The sequence below is a fragment of the Carcharhinus amblyrhynchos genome, chromosome 8 (assembly GCF_965287045.1).
Source record: "Carcharhinus amblyrhynchos chromosome 8, sCarAmb.v2.hapA, whole genome shotgun sequence".
Classification (NCBI taxonomy): Eukaryota; Metazoa; Chordata; class Chondrichthyes; order Carcharhiniformes; family Carcharhinidae; genus Carcharhinus; species Carcharhinus amblyrhynchos.
In genome coordinates, this window is record NC_137331.1 from 61,594,861 (window position 1) to 61,619,276 (window position 24,416).

General features: G+C 42.1%; 1 protein-coding gene across 3 annotated transcripts in view; it reads right to left on the bottom strand.

Annotated features, from left to right (window-relative positions):
• LOC145347014 (sodium/potassium-transporting ATPase subunit beta-1-interacting protein 3) overlaps nucleotides 1-24,416 on the bottom strand; it is a 437,914-nt gene that overhangs the window by 38,843 nt on the left and 374,655 nt on the right. The gene's annotated exons all lie outside the window — the stretch shown is intronic.

Genomic DNA, 24,416 nt, shown 5'->3' on the forward strand with positions numbered 1-24,416 from the left:
AAGTAGGCTTACATTAACACTGCAATGAAGTTACTGTGAAAGGGTCAGAATTTGATTATCAAGCGTTTGGAGAGGGGACAACAATAGTTTTCATCTTCCCAATATTTAATTGGAGGAAATTTCTGCTCATCCAGCACTGGATGTCAGCTAAGCAATCCGACAATTTAATAACAGTGGAGGAATTGAGAGAGGTGGTGGTGAGATAGAGCTGCGTGTTAGCAATGTAGACGTGAAACTATTGCTATCCTCTTAGATGATTAAGGGGCAGCAGACGAGGAATAGTAGCAGAAAAATGATAGATCCTTGAAGGTCACCAGAGGTAAAGGTGCAGAAGCACAAATAAAAGGCTAGGAAATGATACCCTGACTACAATTAGGTAGTTTAGAATTGAACCAGGTGAGAGCAGATCTAGTCAGATGATAGTGGAGAGGTGTTGGAGCAGAATGGTGTGGTCAACCATATCAGAGGCTGCAGAAGAGAAGATGGAGGATTTTGAATACTTCTTTAAATCTCCTTTTGGCCTTCTTTCCTCTAAGGAAAACAGTCCTAGCTGTTCCAATCTATCTTCATAACTGAGGTTCCTCACCCCTGGAACCATTGTTGTAAATCATTTCTGCATTCTCTCCAGTGACTTCACGTCCATCCCAAAATGCCATGCCCAGAACTTGACACAATACTTGAACTGAGGCCAAACTAGTGTTTCATACAAGTTCAACATTGCTCTTGTACTCTCTGCTCTGAGTAGTAAATTCTAGAATACAGTATGCTTTATTAACTACTCTCACAACCCATCCTGCCACTGTCAATTACATGCATGTTTAGGCACAGGTCCCTTTGCTCATGCACCTGCTTTAGAGTTATACATTTTATTTAATTTTGTCTCTCCATCTTCTTCCTACTAAAATGAATCATTTCACATTCCTCCACATTGAACTTGATCCGCCAGATAGTTGGAAGAGTAGAAAGTGTGCTTATCATGGACAGAATGAGTTTAGAACATAGAACACTACAGCGCAAAAAGGCCCTTCAGCCCACAAGTTGCTTCGATCATATTCCAACCTACCAGGCCTATCTATAACCCTCAATCCCATTAAATCCCGAGGACTCATCCAGAAGTCTCTTAAAAGACCCCAGCGAGTTTGCCTTTACCACCACCGATGACAGCCGATTCCATTCACTCACCACCCTTTGAGTGAAAAACTTACCCCTGACATCTCCTCTGTACCTGCTCCCCAGCACCTTAAACCTGTGTCCTCTCATAGCGACCATTTCAGCCCTGGGAAATAGCCTCCGAGAATCCACTCTATCTATTTCTCTTAACATTTTATAAACCTCTATCAGGTCGCCTCTCAATCTCCGTCTCTCCAGGGAGAAGAGACCTAGCTCCCTCAACCTATCTTCATAAGGCATGCCTCCCAATCCAGGCAACATCCTTGTAAATCTCCTCTGCACCCTCTCAATAGGTTCCACATCCTTCTTGTAGTGGGGTGACCAGAACTGCACACAAAGCTCCAAGTGGGGTCTGCCAAGGATCTTATAAAGTTGCAGCATTACCTCCTGACTCCTAAACTCAATCCCTCGATTAATGAAGGCTAGTACACCATACACCTTCTTGACCACATCCTCCACCTGCAAGGCCGATTTAAGATACCTATGGACCTGGACCCCAAGGTCCTTCTGCTCCTCAACACTGCTAAGAGCCCTACCCTTGACATTGTATTCCTTCATCCCATTGGACCTGCCAAAAGGGACCACTACACATTTATCCGCGTTGAAGTCCATCTGCCACTTCTCCGCCCAATATTGCATCCTATCTATGTCACGCTGCAACTTCTGACATCCCTCCAGACTATCCACAACACCACCAACCTTCGTGTCGTCGGCAAACTTACTAACCCATCCCTCCACTTCCTCATCTAGGTCATTTATGAAAATGACAAACAGCAAGGGTCCTAGAACAGAACCCTGGGGCACTCCACTGGTGACCGACCTCCATGCAGAAAAAGACCCATCCACAACCACTCTCTGCCTTCTGCAGGCAAGCCAGCTCTGGATCCACAAGGCAACAGCTCCTTGGATCCCATGCCCTCTCACCCTTTCAAGAAGTCTTGCATGGGGGACCTTATCAAATGCCTTGCTGAAGTCCATATAAACCACATCCATCGCTCCTCCTTTGTCAATGTGTTCAGTCACATTTTCAAAGAACTCAACTAGGCTCGTAAGGCATGACCTGCCCTTGACAAAGCCGTGCTATTTCTGATCATATTAAACTTCTCTAAATGTTCACAAACCCTGTCCCTCGGTATCCTCTCCACCAACTTGCCAACCACTGAGGTCAGACTCACCGGTCGGTAATTTCCCGGGCTATCCCTGTTCCCTTTCTTGAAAATAGGAACCACATCCGCAATCCTCCAATCCTCTGGAACCTCTCCTGTCTCCATCGATGATGCAAAGATCATCGCCAGGGGCTCTGCAATCACTTCCCTCACCTCCCACAGTAACCTGGGGTACATCCCGTCCGATCCCAGCAACTTATCTATCTTGATAGAATTTAAAAGTTCCAACACATCCTCTTTCTTAACGTCCACATACTCAATCTTTTCAGTCCACCGCAAACCTGTAGTACAACCTCCCAGATCACTTTCCATCGTGAATACCAAGGCAAAGTACTCACTAGGCACCTCTGCTATTTCTTCCAGTTCCACACAGACTTTTCCCCCTTCACCTTTTATAGGTCCTATCCCTTCACTTCTCATCCTTTTACTCTTCACATATTTGTAGAATGCCTTGGAGTTCTCCTTAATCTTACCCACCAAGGTCTTCTCATAACCCCTTCTGGCTCTCCTAATTTCCTTTTTAAGCTCCTTTCTACAACCCATATACTCCTATAGATCCTTAACATCTCTTAGCTCTCTGAACCTTTTGTATGCCTTTCTTTTCTTCCTGACCAGGTTCATCACAACATTTGTGTATCACGGTTCCCATAACCTATCAAAACCTCCCTGTCTCATCGGAATGATGTTGTGCAGAGCTCCAGACAAACATTCCTTGAAAATCTACCACCTTCCTGCAATACTTTTCCCCAAGAACACCTCCTTCCAGTTTACTCGTCCAATTATCTGCCTGATGTCTTCATATTTCCCCTTACTCCAGAAAAACAGCTTCCTAGCCTGCCTGATCCTATCTCTTTCCAATGCTATCGTGAAGGAGATAGAATTATGATCGCCATCCCCGAGATGCTTTCCCACCGAGAGATCCGACACACCTGTCCTGGTTCATTAGCCAGCACCAGGTCAAGTACAGCCTCTCCTCTTGTAGGCTTATCCACGTACCGTGTCAGGAACCCCTTCTGAACACACCTAACAAACTCCTCCCCATCCAAACCCCTTACCTTAGGGATATTCCAGTCGATGTTTGGGAAATTAAAGTTTCCCATCACAACAACTCTGTTATTACTACATCTCTCTAGGATCTGTTTCCCTATCTGCACCTCAACTTCCCTGTCACTATTGGGCGGCCTATAGCAAACGCACAGCAAAGTTATCGACCCCTTGCTGCTCCTAACTTCCACCCACAGAGACTTCATAGACAGTCCCTCCATGGCATCCACCTTCTCTGATCCACCCTGATCAACAGTGCCATGCCACCACCTCTTTTGCCTCCCTCCCTGAAGCATCTGAATCCTGGCACCTGAAATACCCAGTCCTGTCCCTGAGACATCCAAGTCTCCGTAATGGCCAACACATCATATTCCCAAGCAGCAATCCACACCCTAAGCTCATCTACTTTGTTCACTGCACTCCTGGCGTTAAAATGGACACACCTCAGACCCTCGGTCTGGGCGCTTCCCTTCTCCACTACCCGTCTAACCTCCCTCTCATACTGTTTACAGTCCTTCTCTAATTGGGAGCTAACCTCCTCACTCTCAGTCACCTCACCTCGATTCCCTCCCTTTAGGGAGGGCATGAGGGGAGATAGGGGAGAAACAAGAGAGATGAGAATTCAGGTCAGGTCCAGCAACACCTTTGTCATAGTCAGATGTTTACAGCATGGAAACAGGCCCTTCGGCCCAACTTGTCCGTGCCACCCATTTGCTTTGAACTCCTAAGTTAGTCCCAATTGCCCGCGCTTGGCCCATATCCCTCTATATCCATCCGACCCATGTAACTGTCTAAATGCTTATTAAAAGACAAAATTGTACCCGCCTCTACTACTACCTCTGGCAGCTTATTCCAGACACTCACCACCCTCTGTGTGAAAAATTTGAATTTAAAATTCTCACCCTTGCTTTCAAATCTACCCATGACCTTGCCTGTCCCTATCTCGATAATCCCCTTCAGCTCACAATCCTCTACCTTTGGTCTCTTGAGCGTCCTCAATTTTTATCATTCGGGCTGTGCTTCAACAACTGAGGACTTAATTTCTGGAATCCCCTCCCTAAATATCTCTCTCTCTTTACCTTTCTTTGCTCCTTTAAGATCTTTCTTAAAATCTACCAGCTCAATCCACCTGTTAACTATCTGCCCTGTTATTTCTCTATGTGGCTCGATATCAAACATTGCTTTATAATCTTCCTGTGAAGCACCTTGCTTCATTTTATTACTTGAAAGACATTGCTGCTATTATTAAATCTCTCCATTATTGGAAATCAAGCAAATAAAAAGATAAGACAGGAAATCATTGGTTCACTTTGGGTCAGTGATATTGAATGAGATAGATTACCTAATTGAGTAATTTGGGAGATCTATAGGATCTGGCTCATTCTCATTCTCTTCCAGAGACTGGTTGATATCTGTCAGCCCAGTAGCTCTTGTTTAAGACTGGTTACAGGGGGATATTGATCCTTCCTTGACTTTAATCACAGGAGCACTGTAATATATAATAGCTGGAATCGACAATTTCTAAACAGGATATTTTTCCCTGCATACATCTACAAAGATTTCCACTACGGTTCATTTAAATCGATTTGCATTGATATCTCAGTAATTAGTAGTATATCAAACAGGTGAATGTAATACATCTAGTGCAGACTTATACAGCACACAGCCCATAATTGAGATCTGGCCCCGAAGACACTGTTTAAAATACCAGTCAACAGCTCAGTGAAGTTACAGGTGCTACAAGGGGCTGCTCCCCCAATCATAGGCCATTCCTCCCAGTAATTGCTGCTGATAGGCTCACTAATGGGGGAAAGAAACAGGCTGTGATTGGAAGGATTAGCGAACACCGGTGATGTTGAAGATGCTGTAGGAAAACAGAGGATTTTGGAGGAGGGGTGGGGAGGGAACGGCTGCAGGGACAGAGAGGCCAATCACAAACATTCCCCTGACATTGGTATTCTTGTGATTATCCTGAAAAGTGCAAGATGAAAAGCTTTGACTGCATGTCTTTTTTCAACAAAAATAGAACTTATTTTGTTTCCTCTTGACCTGGGTCCCGAGGTCTCCCTATGGATATTAGATGAGTTGGCATGAAGGGTATAAAGGCAAAGGTGCATAGGTTGGCATGAGTTGAAACTAAGTTGGCATGGGGTGATAAATAGACACGGTTGCAAAATTTTAAAGTCCTTTCTCCATTTTAACAGGATGTCACATGGAAGAAAATCTTCAAAAGATGCCATTATGTTAAGAGTGGGAAGGTATGCACAAAGCCTGTGAAAGACAGGGCAGTGGAGTGCCTCCAAGATTTTCAGGGCAGTGGAGTGCCTCCAAGATTTTCTGCCTGCCATGTAGGAAATTTGAGAACAAGCCTTACAGGATCCACTTTCTAAGCCATCGCCTGTGTTAAAATAGTAAGAATATGACAGTATCAATCATAGAAAGAAATGTCATTATGTGTTGTTCTTTCTCTATCTCACCTTTCTATGTTCATTCCCCTTTCTGTAACTGATGAGATCAGCTACCTTGTCCATCATGACTGCCTCCTATTGCAAAACCTAAATTATAAAAATGATTGTATACTTTAGACACCAAAATATCCACCTTTTCAACCATACACAGTGATCATCCATCATTCTATCATTTTGTTTCCTAAACAGAGGACTTGCCAAATTTGATTTCACTTTCCAATCTGCAGCAACCTATCTGATCATCAACAGTGTTTCATTCCAGTCTCACCACTATCTTGCTGCATTTAATGCTTGAAACATTGAACAGAGAAGTAATATTTACCCACTGGTCCTAATCAAGCCCAATGATAATTTATTTCATCCTGACTTGTTGAAGAATCTATTAGAGATCAACATTATCCACTCAGGCTGCAGAATGTAGATTGCGTTTGAAGATCCTTAATTTGAAATTCAATTTTCCTAATTGGAAGCACATAACTCTGCTCATAGTTCCTCCTCCTCCAAACTTACCCTCAGTAATCTATAAAATAGTTTGTATGGACTGAATGTGCCCACTCTGAAGACAAGAAAAATATTTTAAAAATTAACTGCTCTTTATATTTCAGATGCTGACCAATCTGCTGTTTATTTTTTAGCATTTTCTATTCCTATTTCTGGATTTTCTTTCATTTCCACAATGCAGAAGTATGTTTCCAATGTCAGAAAAGTTGCACTAACAGTATAATCTACTTTATAAACAAACAATTCTCTCCAGTTGTTGTTAATCTGAAGCAAATGAAACACATCGCCAGGGAAAGCCTGTCATATTTTTACTACACTGCTTGGGCTACTCCTGGACAATCTCACCTTACAGTAACTGGCCTCTGAAATGTTAAATGCTCCTGAGCTTGAAGGGACAAACCCGAAAGCTAGTGAGTTTACTATCAAATAAATCAGTTGGACTTAAACCTGGTGTTGTCAGACTTTTTACAGAGTGTCTGACCAGGTGGCACTAACCTTGCCAAGCTATAATGTTACTAATATGATTCCCAGCGGTGGAGGAAGGAAGTCCTTCAGTGACCATTAATTTACAGATTATCCTGTAGCCTTGTACACTCCCTCCCTCCCCTCTAACTATAACTCTCTGCAGTCTAAGGTCCCAACCTACACACACTGCTCCACTAGCTTAGGCTATATACATGTATGTACCTGGCCTCCTATCTATCCATGCTCTCGTCATCACACCTTTGCACTTTGGAATCACTTCCTTTCATTTTACCACACCCCATCAAAATCCTCAGTAAAATCTACCTCTTTCATCATTCAGTCCCTTCCTCTCATTTCCATTTCTAATTCAACAGCAACTTGTAATAATAAAGTGCATTTCATGTAATAAAACATCTCAAAACACTTCAGACAAGTTATCAAACAAAACTTAAAGGAACTATTAGTACAAATAAACAAATATAGGTCAAAGAGGTAGACTTTAGTAGAACCACAGAACCCCTACACTACAGAAAAGGCCATTTGGCCCATCGAGTCTGTATTGACCACAATCCCACCCAGGCCCTATTCCTGTTACCCCACACGCTTACTCTGCTAATACTCCTGACACTACGGTCAATTTAGCATGACCAGTCAACCTAACCTGTACATCTTTGGACTGTGGGAGGAAACCAGAGCACCCAGAGGAAACCCATGCAGACACAGGGAGAATGTGCAAACTCCACACAGAGACTCAAGCCTGGATTTGAACCTGGGTCCCTGACACTGTGAGGTAGCAATGTCAATCACTAATGAATCGTGCCTTTTGGGGTGTCTTAAAGGAGGAAAAAGAGGCAGACAGGTGGAGGGGTTTAAGGAGAGACTTCCAGAGCTTAGAGCCTCAGCAGCTATAGGCATCACTACCAATGGGGGTGATTAAAATTGGGAATGTGCAAAAGACTAGAATTGGAGGAGGTCAGATATCTCAAATTTGTGAATTCATATTTGTGATTCTGTGATTGGACAGTATTTACTAAATAATCCTCAGTGTGCTAAGAGTTATGTTGACAACCAATTTACAATTATCAGTTGGGACCACAGTGTGGCATATTTGAATATACAGGGAAGTTACATTTATGAATACATAAGGCCATGTTCTTTGCAGTCAGGAAGAACACACATTGTGCCAGGTTCATCAAAGTAAATGACAGCCATTCACTGATTCATTTTCCAGGGCAATGACCAATTAGGGCCTAGCTGCCAGGTTTCAATTTCAAATTAGTCTTGGCAGTTATCTGTAAGTCACCATCAACTGGTGCATTCTTCACAGCGGTACCTCTATCAATCAAAGTCCATTTGCCAACTGGTCAGCATTCCCCTCTCACACAGTATAAATTGTTGTTTTCCCCTTATATTGGTATTCTTGCAAAATGTTCTAACGAATGCAAGATGAAGAGCTTTAATGTGTCTTCTTTCTGGCAATACTTAGGTCAGTGGATAACTGATTGGTGAGTTTTATAATTTTTTAAAATCAAGGACCATTAAGATTAAGTACTTAATATAGCCTCAAATAATTGTGATATTTCCAAACTGGAACCCTAGTTAGTTAAATAAAATTCTACAGAGGTAGCAAGGCAGGTGATGTGTTGCAGCTGTAGCATGTGGAGTTTGATGGACACTAGGATGATCCACATGCTACCACATCTGCAGAAAATGTCTGAGGCTCAAGGATGTGCAGCTCAGTGTTGATGAACTAAACTCTTAACCTACCTGCAACCAGTGTCCTGGCAAAATATGATCACTGGAAAAAGTGCTAGGGAAACTAACAGGACCACAAGCTGACAAGTTTCTAGATCTGATGGCTTGTATCCTGGGGTCTTAGAGAAGTGGCTGCAAGGATAGCAGATGTATTATTTGTAATATTCCAAAATATTTTGATTCTGGAAAGATTCCAGCGAATTGGAAAACCACAAATGTAGCACTTCTATTCAAGAAGAGAGACAGTTTCCTGCAGTTAACCTAATATCAGTTATTTAGAAAACGCTACAAACCATTATGAATGAGATAACAGCAGGACATTTAGAAAAACATAATACCATCAGGCAGAGCCAATGTGGTTTTACAAAACTGAGCTTGACAAGTATAGTGTTCTTTGAGGATGTGACAGGTTTGTTGGATAAAGAATAAACATAATGCATTTGAATTTCCAAAAGGCATTCAGTAGGCTGCCACAGTACAATGTTACTGCATAAGATTACAGCTTTTGGTGTTGTGGTAATATACAGTACAGATAGAGTATTGTCTAACTAACAGGAAATAGAGAGGGAGGAGAAATAGATCATTTTGAGGTTGGCAAACTGTAACCAGTGAGGTGCTACAGGAATGGAAGCTCATCTAATTACAAGCTGCATTATTGACTTTGGTGGGGGAGCAGAGTGTATTGTAGCCAAATTGTCTCATGATACAAAGATGGGTGAGAAAGCAAGTTATGAGGAGGGTAAACGGCTGGCAGTTCTCTTGCCCCAGCAATGTCATTGGGAGTGGTGGCTACTGCGTGGACTACAGCGAGACCTGTGAAGATGATCCAGGAGTCTGAAACAAGTTGAATTCAGAGCGTACAGGGTGGAGGGCGGGGGGGGGGGGGGGGGGGGGGGGGGGGTGGAGGGCGGTGGGGGGAAAGAGAGAGAGAGAGAGTGTGATTGACCACAGGGAAAGGGCCTCCAAAGAGGCCTGAACTTCACAGTGCAATTCTGACCTTGGGTCACTGTATGTGTGGAGTTTGGACCTTCTCCTTGTGTCTGCGTGGGCTTCCTCCAGGTGCTCTGTTTTCCTCCCACAGTCCAAGGATGTGCGGGTTAGGCTATTGACCATGCTAAATTGCCCCTTAGAATCAGGGGGATTAGCAAGGTAAATAAGTGTGGTAATAGGTATCGGGCCTGGATGGAATTGCTGTCAGTGCTGGTTCAATGGGCTCAAAGGCTTCCTTCTGTACTGTAGGGGTTTTATGAACACATCTTTTAAGATCACTTAAAGACAAAGATACCCCAAATAATGAGCATTTCTTCTGAAAAAAATGCCACAACTTATGAAGCACATCTTAACGATTTAAAATGTTTTGCCTAATTCATACCTTCAAAGCGGAGGTGAGGAAACTCATTTCTTATTAAATGAAGTTGAACTTTTCTTTGAACTAATATTCAGTTACATTGTACATTTGTATCCACATTTCATATTCAATTATTAATGTCAATGCACATTTTCTTTAAACTTGGGATGCATAACACTGTCAGTAATTCGTAATGAGATATTGCATCTACAGCTTGTCATGAATATGTGAGTCACTGTTCATTGGGCAATTTCCCAATTACTATTGTGGGAATTGTTTCAATTATTGGGTAATGCTTTAATTTTAATTACAGAAGGCTGTTAAATTCCTGTTCATACTCCTGCGATGTTAGCCTCACTTATTTATTGCAAAACTATATGCTAATCCATCATTTTCATGAGAAAATGGAATATTCTGAAGTAAGTGTAAGAAGAGTTAATGATCTATGAGCACTTGGTAGATATTATAGCTTTGTTCTTAATATTAATGAACTACTGCAGAAATGAACTGTTACTTTGGCTGGATTTACTAACTGGGATGGTTAAGTACTCTATAATGTCAATCTTAACGTCTGCACAAAGGGAAAATCTCCATTTTAGCACCTGCATAACAGGCCTCTGATAAAAAGGGCTAAGGTAAATTAGAAAATAAATCTAGCATAAAATATAAAAACAAATAGAAAAAGATTCTATAAATATATAAAAAGGAAGAGGATAGTTAAAATTAACATTGCTCTCTTGGAGGATGAGAGTAGGGAGTTAATAAGGGGGAACACAGAAATTACAGAGACACTAAATCAGCATTTTGCCTTGGTTTCCATGGTGGAGGACTCTAGAACCATCCATAGTAACAGGTAATGCAGAGGTTGTTGAAGGGAAGGGGCTTGAAAAATCACCTTCACATTTGAGGCGGCATGGTGGCACAGTGGTTAGCATTGCTGCCTCACAGTGCCAGGGACTCAGGTTCAATTCATGGCATAGATATGCTGTGAGCATCTCTTTATAAATATTCACACTATGCAAAGACTTGGAGCTCAAACCTTGAAGATATTATCTTGGATCAGTTTGAACATGCTGGGGCATGTGGACATGCTGGTGCTGGATTAGGGTAAGCACAGTAAGAAGTCTCACAACACCAGATTAAAGTCCACCTGGTTTATTTGGCAGCACAAACATTTGGAGTCTCGCTGCCAAATAATCTTGTTGGACTTTAACCTGGTGTTGTGAGACTTCTTACTGCTGATATTGAGGCAGTGATTCAACACATTTCTGCTACCTAAAGTTTTGTTCTCAGATGCAAAATAGATATATTTAGTGAACATTGACATTCTAGTTGTAGTCACAGACCAGGCAGGCACAGGCTACTATGATTGTTCAAATATAAGGCTGGTACTGTTGATTAGTCATAAAGGCTGTTTTTTCAACCTTGCTGTTTGCCTGAGGTGTGATGACCCTCAGGATAAATCACCACCAGTCAGCTCTCCCCCTCAAAGGGGAGAGTAGCCTATAGTAATCTGGGACTACGACAACTTTACCTTTTACCTTTCACTTGTAATACTGGCCACATAATGCAATTTGCAATATGCTATAATGCACTAGAAAGTCCACTGGTATTTTAAGCAAGTATACCAGCATTAAATCCTCAGTGTCAAAATGCACCAAACCTGTGTTCCCTGAACAGTGATTTTGCAGCAAGTATAAACCATTTGTAATTTTACAGAAAGCAGCCCTCCCAAATGACTGGCAGCCCAAAGATTAGGGTGAATACTGACAGTAGTAACTAATTTTATATGGAAATGATGGCATGTCTTATTTATTGCCTATGCTTAGACTGTTGACTGAGTCGGGAATGTCATTCTACAGGTTAATTTTCTCGTTAAGTGTTTAAAACACATGATTCAAAGCCCTATTGAAAACAGTAGTGACTAGGCCCAGAAGTAAAGTCAAGATCTGTAACCATTTTTCCTTTCTTAGTCCCCACAGTGTTGTTCAAGTTGAAAAACAGGGCAGTGTACAGACGAAGATCAAGGGCTAGATCTTTTTTGGATGTGTGGATTTCTGAATCTGATTTTTATTTATTCAGCATGTTTAAAATGACTAACCATTGCTGCTTGACTACTAAAATCAGGATGCACTTGGAGAATAGTTTTCATGTTGTCAGCCAGAACCTATTCCTGTTGATTACAGCCTGCTCTTACACTTAACCTTAAAATAGGTGAATAAATGACACAGACGGAAATAGATTTCCAATATAGAGACATGGTTACTTTGGGACCGAGATTGATAATTGAACATTTTAAAATATAATTGACAAAATGGGAAAGAAGGGCGATGACCCTGAATATAAGGGCTGATATAAGGAAAAGCAAAGTTTATTTATTATTTGCAAGTAAGGCTTATATTAACACTGCAATGAAGTTACTGTGAAAATCCCTTAGTAGCCACAACTCTGGCCTCTGATCGGGTCAATGCACCTAACCAGCACATCTTTCAGACTGTGGGAGGAAACCAGAGCACTCAGAGGAAACCCATGCAGACACAGAAAGAATGTACAAATGCCACACAATGACCCAAGTCGGGAATCAAATCCAGGTCCCTGGCGTTGTGAAGCATCAGTGTAACCACTGTGCTACCATGCCGGCAGCAGTAAGGAAAAACTTTGGCTCATAGAGCAAGAAGTAGAATCAGTACAGGTAAATAAGAAATAACAAGAAAAAGTGCTGGTGGGAATAATTTGGACAGAGCTCTGATCAAGAAATAAGAGTAGCTTGAAGTAAAGGAAAGACAATTAGTGCGGGGACTTCAATCTTCACAGAGTGAACAAATCGAATTGGCAAAAGTAGCTGGGAGATTAAGTTCCTGGAATGCATCCAATGCAGTTTCCTTGATCAATACATTGCTGAACCAACCAGATAAAAGGCTATGTAGAACTTCTGTGGAATGAGACAGGGCTCATGAGTAATCAGAAAGGAATCTTGGTAAGGATGATCATAACATGATATAATTTCAGCCTGAACTTCAGTGATGTACATTTGTCCAAAACCAGAGTTATTTAAGTCCAAAACTTGTATAAAGACAATTGAGTAAGTATAAGGATATACTGAGGAATTAGATTAAAAGTTATGATGGTCAATGAACAATGGCAAACATTTAAAGAAATATTGCACAATTCTTATCAAAGCACATTCCATAAAGAAATAAAATTTCGATGGGAAAAGAGATCTACCTATCATATTATGAACCCCATTGATGTTCAATGAGAGGGCATCCTAAATCCCAGAAGGAAAACTTGGAACACCAGTTCTTAGCAGTTTATTTGTGAGATTTGGAAAATGAGAGAAAAGGGATGGGCCCTGGAGACCATAGGGATCAGTCTTGTTGTAAATTAGTCACTTAACAAAATGTTTATTGAATTTTAAAACACACAAGACTGGCAACAGTAAAGAACAACCGCCAAAATCTTGCTGGCATTTATGCCAGTGGGATCTTACAGTCTGACTCATAGTGCATCTCTGCTGCAGATTTCCCGGTGGTGAGGGGGGTGGTCAGTGGGAAATCCCATTGACAAAGGCATGACCATAAAATCCCACAGCCACTTGCTGCTACGAAACACGTTGCAGAGAGGGAGAAAAACCCCTCTTATTAACAGTTAACTACAATAATGGTTGCCCAGATAGTATACTTGAATTACCCCATAATCTAAAACTATCTACTTTCATAAACTTTAAGAATACACCTTCCCAAAATAACATCCCGTATGTTTTAACACTATGAACCAAATCCAGCAAAGGATTACCACACAAGGCTGCTTGCTTTTGGGAAACTTCTTTTTTCTAATTTAGAATAGGATTTCTGGGGTCTTTGAATCTGTCAGAGAATCATAGAATCCCTGCAGGGCGGAAGGAAACCATTTGGCTCATCAAGTCTGCACCGATAACAATCCCACCCAGGCCCTATGCCCGTAACCACATTCATATATTTTCCTTTGACACTAAGGGACAATTTAGCATGGACAATCAAACTAACCTGCACATCTTTGGACTGTGGGAGGAAATCCATGCAGTCACTGGGAGAATGTGCAAACTCCACACAAACAGTGACCCAAGGCCGGAAGTGATCTCACGTCTCTGGTGCTGAGGCAACAGTGCTAACCGCTGTGCCACCATGCCACCCCACACAGACAGCTTCTTCTGATTTTAGCACAATAGCTTGACTCTATGGAAAAAAGACTTTGCAAACTGGGTATATTTGAGGACACTAAACTCTACTTAAGTATCAATTTCATCCTGCGACAAGTATAATCTGCATCTCAAGTCATCAATGCCTATTTTACAATCCTTTACTTTTCATTTCATTCCAACTTCCTAATGGCAACTAAAGAGTTTAACTAAAGGATTAGTTCAAAAGAGGTTTACAATAATGACAAGAAAATTCATAAGCCTGATTATTGGGAGAGTTTTAGACATTAGCCAGGAATGATAAAAAATATTGACACAGGGTGAATGAGAATAAATTAGCTAGAAATACAAAATCTAATTGAAAAATAAATATGCAAAAAGAGAGTAATGAAAGGGTAGGGTAGAGGTGGAGAGGTTCTTCCCGCTCAGAAAGGACAGCAGGACTAGGGGGCACAGCCTCAAGATCAGGTGGGGGGGGCAGTTTAGAACAGAGTTGAGGAGGAACTTCTTCACTCAAAGGGTGGTGAATCTCTGGAATTCTCTGCCCATTGAAGTGGTGGAGGCTACCTCGCTAAATATATTTAAGACGTGGGTAGATAGGTTTTTGGTAGGCAAGGGGATTAAGGGTTATGGGGAGAAAGCGGGAAAGTGGAACTGAGCCACTTCAGATCAGCCATGATCTTGTTGAATGGCGGGGCAGGCTCGAAGGGCTAGATGGCCTACTCCTGCTCCTATTTCTTATGTTCTTATGAAAGTAAACATGGGTTCCTTACAGGCTAAGACAGGAGAAATTCAAATGGGAAATAAGAAAAATGAATACTTAATGTCCGTCTTCACAGTAGAATACACAGGAAAATACCAGCAATAACAGGAAAACAGACTAACTTTAAAGAATTAATATTAGTAAAGGAAGGAAAGAAAAATCATGTACACCATGCAAAGAGTGGAAATTTCACACGCCCCCTCTGGCAAGTCCAATGGGTTAGTGGGGGAGGGAATTTGGTAAGAGGACCAAAAATTGTTTTTACGCCAATGCAACTTTCCAACAGGGTCTTCTGGTGCCCACCATGGTGATCAGGAAACCCACTGGTGGCTGGCATGAAATTGACTTGCACCCCACTAACAGGCTGCAGATGAATGCCTGGCTGGGATCTTCCACACATTACCAGCTAATCATGAGGGCAAAATAACCCAAACACATTACTCACTAACATACTTCCCTCTTCTTTGAAGGACAAGGTGGCATCCAACCAAAGGAGAAACATGGGGGGAGCAGGTATAACTGCACATTCTTAACCCAATGGCAGAGATGGCAGCCCTGACTTAAGATGATGGTATCCTCCTACCTGGTACCACTTTTGATATCCAACTATCCCATCAACACACACATTTCTCTGGTTTACAACTTGTGTTCACCTAGCATCTTTCTTTACTCCCCTCCCGTCAATCTGATCCTTGTGTCTTTCTACTTTCAGATATGTGAGAACTGTCTCCTGCCAGGCAATGGAAGCAGAGCATGAAGACACTGATGATGAAAAAAAATCATCGCTTCAATACTCCCACCAGTTCAGCTATAGACACCGTGAAATAGCAGTATCTGCACATGGTGTGTGATACATCAGGTAGTGAGTGGTGAGGGGTGAGATGGGGGGAACGGGGGGAGAGTGGAAGGGGACTGGGGGCATGTGGAGATAGGCTTGATGTTGCGCAAGGGTTCTGTTGTAGTTGGGTGTGGATTTTTATGTGGTGGCACACAGAAGAATGTTGATGTGCATGCACACTGAAATGCTTGCAGGTCAACATTAAGGAGTATGGAGAAGAGTGACACTAATTTTGCACAGTGCTGTTAGCAAAGTGTGTAGTCCATTCTCTCATGCTCGTTAATGGTGACCAACTCCATGTGGGCCACATCCATCATGTAGCATCTGAAGTCTCAGGTTCCATTGCAGCACAACCAGAAAGCACAAACCATTTGGGTGCCATGCAAGCTCAGTTTGCTACTACCAAGCAATTTGTCCTTATGTTGTTGGATTGCTAAAGGAAAGCAGCGACTCTGTGGTGCACAAGCATTCATCCTTGCTCAGGACGACAACATCAATCCTCCAATTACAGCCACTCCAGCAGCACCCTTGCCGGTCGATGTCAGCCAGCCAACCCAGACAGCTGCCATAAATGCCAAGATGGTGTCATTCAAAGCTGTCTGTTCTCGGTCCAGAGCTTCACAAGATCATCCTGTAAAATGTGTAGACTCCCATAGTGAAAGTCAGCAACTATCTACCAAACATGCTGCAGATACTGGGATAGCACTATATAGGAGCATTAGGACAGGCACTAAGGTGTAATTAGTTGATTTTATATGTATTATGACAATGTTTGATTAATAAATTTTCCTTGGATTGTTTTCTTTTGGCTTTTATGTAGAATTGTGCTCAATTGGACACAATGGCCTGGATTTTCACCAAGTTGGACCTCAGAAGCCCTTCACAAATGGCATGTGGGCTTTGATTTCAGAATGCCCACTCCCATTTGCACAGTATTTCTAATAGTTCAGGATAACGACACAAATAACAAGCCCAGAAGCAGCATTCACACCCTATTGGCTCCATTGTGGATGTGGACAATTCAACACTCCACACCCCAACTTCTTTGGAACCGAGCCCCTTCCATAAATATACATGTTGCACAGCACCCCAGCGAGTTGTGAAACATGATGGAAATCCCAGTCCCTGGTGAGGAAACAATAAATATAGTCATTAACTTCTCAAATGCTTTCATGGACAGGTTTTGAAATTTAAAAAAATGTTCTTTCAGATTCAATAGTGCAATGCTGTTTTGTAAATTAGCTGAGTTTTTACTGCATTTATCAAGTCACCTCCATTGCCAGAAAACATGTCAAGGGGGAGCCAGAAAATTCAGCCAAAAACATAGCTACTCCAGTTTTAGGTACATTCAATGCTGGAGTATCTAGAACACTCTGAGGTAGATAATTTCAAAGATTCACAACTCTTTGAAGAAAAAATTTCTCCTTACCTCAATCCTAAATGATCAGCCTTTTATCAAAGAACAAAGAAAAGTACAGCACAGGAACAGGCCCTTCAGCCCTCCAAGCCTGTGCTGATCATGATGCCCTAACTAAAAAAACCCTTCTGTCCTTATTTGGTCCATATTGCTCTATTCCCTCCCTATTCATGTATGCATCTAGATGCCTCTTAAATGTTGCTAATGTGCTTGCTTCCACCACATCCTCACTCCAAGCACCCACCACCCTCTGTATGAAAAACTTCCCCTGCATATCTCCCTTAAACTTTCCCCCATCACCTTGAACTTGTTCCCCCTTGTAATTGGCACTTCCATCCTTGTAAAAAGCCTCTGACTATCCACTCTGTCTACGCCTCTCAGAGATCGACATCTATCAGGTTTCCCCTCAGCCTCCCTCTTTCCAGTGAAAACAATCCTAGTTTATTCAACTTCACCTCATAGCCAGCATCCTCGAGACCAGCAACATCCTGGTGAACCTTCCTGCACTCTCTCCAAAGCTTCCACAATAATGTGATGACCAGAACTGCACGCAATACTCCAAAGGATTTATACAGCTGCAACATGACTTCCCAACTCCTGGGCTCAATGTCCTGGCTGATGAAGACAAGTGTGCCATATGCCTTCTCAATCATCCTGGCCACATGTGTTGCCACTGTTAGCGAACTGTGAACCTGCACACCCAGATCCCTCTGTATGTTAATATTCCTAAGGATTCTGCCATTTACAGTATAATTCACACCTAAATTTGATCCTGCAAAATGCATCACCTCCCATTTGTCCGGATTAAACTCTATCTGCTTCTTCTGTGCCCAAGTCTCCAATTTATCTATATCCTGTTGTATCCTTTGGCAATGCTCGGCATTATCAGCAACTCCGCCAATTTTCATGTCACCTGCAAACTTACTAATCAGATCACCGACATTTTCCTCCAGATCGTTGATACATATTACAAACAACAAAGGTCCCAGCGCTGTTCCCTGCGGGACACGACTAGCTACAGATCTCCATGCTGACAAACACCCTGCCACCGCTATTCTCTATCTTCTATAACCAAACCACTTCTGTGTCCATCTAGCCAACGCACACCAAATCCCATGTAATTTTAGTTCTTGTACCAGTCTGCCATGTGGGACCTTGTCAAACGCCTTACTGAAGTCCACATATAAACTAACAGCTCTTCACTCATCAGTTTTCTTTGTTATCTCTTCAAAAAACTCAATCATGTTGGTGAGACATGACCTTCCCCCTACAAAACCATGCTGCCTGTCACTAACTAGTCCATCTTCCTCCACATGTTGCATATATCCTGTCCCTCAGCATCTTCTCCAGAAGCTTCCCCACCGCTGATGTCAGGCTCACCAGCCTATAATTTGCTGGATTATCCCTGCTTCCTTTCCTAAACAAGGGAACAACATTGGTTATTCTCTAGTCCACTGGAACCTTGCCTGTGGTCAAAGAGAGTGTGAAGTTACCTGTTAAAGCCCCAAATATTTCTCCTTTGCCTTCTGCAATAATCTGGGGTAGATCCCATCCGGCCCCAGGGACTTGTCTATCTTAATGCAATTTAAGATTCTCAACACTTCCTCCTTTGATATATTGATGTCCTCAAGAGCATTCACACACCTATCCTTCACTCCAACATTCGTCATGTCTTTCTCCTTCGTGAATACCGATACAAAATACTCATTAAGGGTTTCAGCCACTTCCTGTGGTTCCATGCATAACTTCCCCCCATTGTCCTTAAGTGGGCCTACTCTTTCTCTTGCTCCTAATATATGCATAAAAGGCCTTGGGATTCTCTGTTTACTAAAGACATTTCATGGCCCCTTTTAGCCCTCCTAACTCCATGTTTAAGTTCCATCCTACTTTCAATGTACACCTCAAGGACTTCATCAGTTTTTAGACACCTAGATCTATCATATGCTTCCTTTTCCCTTTTGACTTAAACTTCCTGAGACTGCTCTCCGATGTCCCAAATTTGCCAGTCACTGGAAGCAACGTGTGTCTACCCTCTGAAGCCCCCTCAGAATCAAGTATATTTTAATAAGATTACCTCTCATTTTCATAACCTGAAGACAATGCAGGCCAGAAATAATCAGCTTCTCATTTTGGGCCAACTCAGTGTGTAGATGAGGGCAAAGCAGTTGTTGTAGTCCACATGAACTTCAGTAAGGCTTTTGAGAAGTCCCACCTGGGAGACTGGTCAAGGACATATGGGATACTTGCCTTTATTAGCTGTGGCATAGAATATAAAAGCAGAGAGGTTATGATGGAGCTGTAAAAATGCTCATTAGGCCACAGCTAGAGTATTGTGTGCAGTTCCGGTCACCACATTATAGGAAGGATGTGATTGCATTAGAAAGAGGGCAGAAGAAATTCACCAGGATGTTGCCTGGACTGCAGTGTTTCAGCTATGAAGCGAGGCTGGAAAGACAGAGGTTGTTTTCCTTACAGCAGAGAAGGCTGAGGGGTGAACCTTATCGAGGGACATAGAAATGATAGGTAGAAATGAATACTTGCCCTCAACAGACCAGTCAATAACTAGGGGACATAGATTTAAGGCAAAGGGCAGGAGATTTAGTGGGGATTTGAGGAAAAACCTTTTCATCTAAAGGCTAGTGGAAATATGGAACTTACTGTCTGAAAGGGTGGGAGAGGCAGGGACCCTCATGACATTTAAAAAGCAGTTAGATGAACACTTGAAATGCCAAGAACTGGAAAATGGGAATAGATGGCTGGCACAGACACATGGGCTAAAGAGCCTCTTTTTGTCCTATAAAACTCCATGACTCTAACTCTTTTGTAACAGGGGCCAAGGCTGAACCTTCACTGCACTGCCTCCATGTATTGCCTTTCTTAGATATGGAGAACAAAACTGCACTGTGTACCCTAGGAGCGTCTCACCGAAGTCCTGTTTAATTATAGTAAGATCTCCTCATTCTGTGCTCCAATCCCCTTGCAATAAAGACAAATATACTATTTGCCTTTCTATTTGCTTATTAAACCTGTATGCTAACTTGGTGATCATTGTTCGAGTGCACACAAGCCCCTCTGAGCATCAGCGTTTACCATGTTCACGCCTTTTAAAAACTATTCTGCTTTTTGATTCTTACAATCAAAGTGAATAACATTACACTTCCCCACACTTCAATCCATCTGCCATCCTGTTGTGCACTTGTCATCTCTTTGCAGACCCCTTTTGTCTTCCTCGTAGCTTATCTGCATACCTAGCTTTACATTTTCTCAGAAAGATTAGTTGGTCTTTTTGTCTAATTCATTAATACAAGGTGTAAGTATCTGAGGACAAAGCTGATCCTTGTGGCACTCCACTAACTACAGCTTTTCAGTTTGAAAATGCCTCTTTAACCCTAGACTTCATTTCCTCTCTGGTACCCAGTCCTCTATCCATTTCATACATTACCCCAACTTGATGAGCCCTTGTCTTGTGTAAGCACCTTATCAAATGCCCTTTGGAAATCCCAGCTTACTCCATCTTCTGGTTCCCCATTATCTAGCTAACTAGTTATATCTTCAAAAAACTCTAAATATAGTTTGTTTCCGCTTTCTTTTCTTGAACAGGGAAGTTACATTTGCTAAATTCCAATCCACTGGAATTCTATTACATTCTTTTAAAATGTTTTTACTCTGAGATTAAAAAGGGGCTGCTATCTCTGTTGAGTATTCTGGGCTTGTCTGCCAAAATGTCATTCTGAGCAGATAAATACATTCAGCAATCTGGCAGTTTCCTTTGGTGTCACACCAAAGGCCAAGATCTACACATTGGTTGAATATATGAAAGGATTAAAATGCACACACAACTCACAGTGAAACTAATTCCAATCCTTGAAATGTGTGATAAGCCTGCCTTCTGCTTGTCCCTGGTAACACCATTTGCCTTTCATTTATGCTTGAGCGACCAACTGACTAAGGAGTCATTTAATTGGCATTTCCAATTACTTAGCTGCATTTTTCAAGTATGTCTTTGGGCTCTGATGCTAAACACCACAGCAAACTTTATGACAGATCCTCAATATGTCATCAATCCTCTGGTTGTAAAGACCATGTTCAGTGACCTGTGGACAGTGGCAGCCTATTCAATGAAAGTAATCTGTCCGTTTCTCAGCTTTTCAGTAAAGCAGTTTAGCAGCAGAACGTACTAGGAGTTATCAGCTCAAAATGTTTTAGTTAAAAGACGTTTTCTAAAAATACCCTATCCATTAAGCAGTACTGCAGGACAGGTTCCATAACGGATTGCATCCTCTGGGAAAAGCAATCCCTGCACATAGTGTGAAAAAATATACTTACAGCAGCAAACATTGCTGGGAACACAGGCTGCTTTTATGTTTTCCTGACTCGTGTTAGAAGCACAATGGAGTAACTAACCATGTTTAGAATGAATCTTCTAATCATGGATTTTCAGGGTGCTGGCACATCACTGTGCTTTCAAATTAAAAACAATGGCATTTTGCTCAGAACATTTGACTGGTGTCTACTGGACAGATCTTGTGACCTATACTGAAGTCTTACCTTAGGCACGTATCCATTCACATTGCATTTAGCCAACTTAATTGGCATAAAAGTGCTGACGCTGTTAGCAACAGGTGTGAGCATACTAACCCAAAAAACGGTGTTCTGATTTAGTTAAATGGCGTGAAAGATATGATTGCAAATTAGCCGTCCATTTTACATCTCTCCCGATTTATATTCCTAATGATTCCAATGGAAACAAAAAGTGTTACGGATGTAAAGCCTGCTGTCAATTCACTATCTCCTGATTTGCACGATCACACAAAGTCAAATTGAAGTAACCTTTGTGACTGAGAGAAACATGTCCATTTTGGTGTGTTTTGTTCTACATAGGCTAATCCATCTGTGTTTAATGAGAGCAGTTTTCCTTTATATTCAGAGCTGTTTTCTATCCTTTCTATGGCACTAAATCTCTGCTCAGAGCAAGTCATTTATCCAGATTTCTTTTGGTAGTTCCACGAGATTGCCAGACATTTGCTTTGTGCATGAAGAATGACTTAGCTGCCAGTCAAAGATTGCTTCATTTTTTAAAAACTGTAAGCAAGTCCTCCTGAAATGACAGTTATGAGCAGATACGAAAGGATACATTTTTCAAGAAGCCTGGTCAATGGTTGAAAAATGGGTGGTATACCCATCATTCTATAGTAAACGCTGGCAGCGAGAGGTTTTGAAGGAGCAGTATCACTGTATTGCCAACTTCCATCCATCAACAGGTCATTGGCAAGCAATAGTGACTAGTGCAGGCATTGATTAGAAGATTAATATTAGTTTTAAGGAAAAGACTCAGGGCAACTTATTGCTAGCAGCAGCCAATTAAGACGCTACCACCAGGGTTGCCATCCAATTAAGGGTCCACCCACAAAAGATTCCTGGCCAATCTAAGGGCCAACATCTTAGCACTATCACAAACAGTGGCCATTGCCAAGGCCACAAGTGCAAGGAGGTGATGTCTCCAAGGCCAATTGGCAGTCAGATATATTAAAGTTAGGGGGATAGATTTGCCGTTTTGGTCACCGCACTTGTGCAAGGATATTTTGGCCTTGGAGGGAGTGCAGAGGAGGTTCACTAGGCTGATACCGGAGATGAGGGGCTTGGACTATGAAGAGAGACTAAATAGACTGGGTCTGTACTCGTTGGTGTTTAGAAGGATGAGGGGGGATCTTATAGAGATGTATAAGATAATGAAAGGGATGGATAGGGTAGAGGTAGAGAGATTCTTCCCGCTTAGAAAGGATAGCAGGACTAGAGGGCACAGCCTCAAGATAAGGGGGGGCGGGGCGCAGTTTAGATTGGAGTTGAGGAGGAACTTCTTCACTCAAAGGGTGATGAATCTCTGTAATTCTCTGCCTGTTGAAGTGGGGGAGGCTACCTCGCTAAATACATTTAAGTCACGGGTAGATAGGCTTTTGACAGACAAGGGAATTAAGGGTTATGGGGAGAGGGCAGGAAAGCAAAACTGATCCACTTCAGATCAGCCATGATCTTATTGAATGGCGGGGCAGGCTCAAAGGGCTAGATGGCCTACTCCTGCTCCTATTTCTTATGTTCTTATGATAGACACAGCCCTCTGCAGCCACCTGTTTGGCATCAGGGTTAAGAGCATTTCCTCATTCCTGGAGAGAAACTTGCAGTGGGAAGGTTCCAGTTGTTGTGGTCCATCAGGGTACCAATGACATAGGTAGGATGAAGAAAGAAGCTCTGCTGATAAAGTATGAGCAGCTACAGGCTACAGTAAAAAACAGGACTACAAAGTAACAGTCTCCGAATCATTACCTGAGTCACAAGTAAATTGGTGTGGGAGAAATAAGATCAGAGAACAGAACACATGGCTCAAAGATTGGAATGGGAGAAATGGGTTTAGTTTCACAATGCATTGGTCCCTGTACTGGGGAAAGAGGAAGCTGCTGGGATGATGTTCACCTGAATCTTATTATACCAGAGTCCTGGCAAATTGTATAAATAGGACTTGAAGAGATGGCTTCAAACAAAAAAGTGCAGAGAGTGGGGAGGCAGTGCAGGGGAAGAGTTCATGTGAAGGAAGATTTGGAAAGTTAGAAAGGACAATGCATCAATCAAACTGAACACCAGGTATCCATTAGGTGGCCAAGACTTTCCAAGAGCTTTGCGCTTTTAAGGGATCATTAATCAACCCTGGGATGATTCTTCCCCAAGATATAATTAGAATACATAGAATCCCTACAGTGCAGAAAGAGGCCATTTGGCCTATTGAATCTGCACCGACCACAATCCCACCCAGGACCTATCCCTGTAATCCCATGTATTTACCCTGCCAATCCCCCTGACACTAAGGATCAATTTATCATGACCAATCCAGCTAACCTGCACATCTTTGGAATGTGGGAGGAAACCGGAGCACCTGGAGGAAACCACACAGATACGGGGAGAATGTGCAAACTCCACACAGACAGTGACCCACAGAATTGAACCCTGGTTCCTGGGACTGAGAGGCAGCAGTGCAAACCACTGTGCCAAAGTGTTGCCCATTATAGGGCTTAGAAGATATTGCAATAATCACAGATGAATTTAATCTTCACATCAATTGGATAAATCCAATTGGCAATGATAGCCTGGAGGATGAATTCATAGAGTGTGTTTGGATAGTTTCTTTGAACAAAATGTGTTAAAACCATTCAGGACCAGGCTATTTTGAACCTAGTAATGTGAATTAAGAAAGGTTTAATTAAGGCCCTCATAGTAAAAGATCCTTTAGGTAAGAATAATCAGAGTGAAAAATG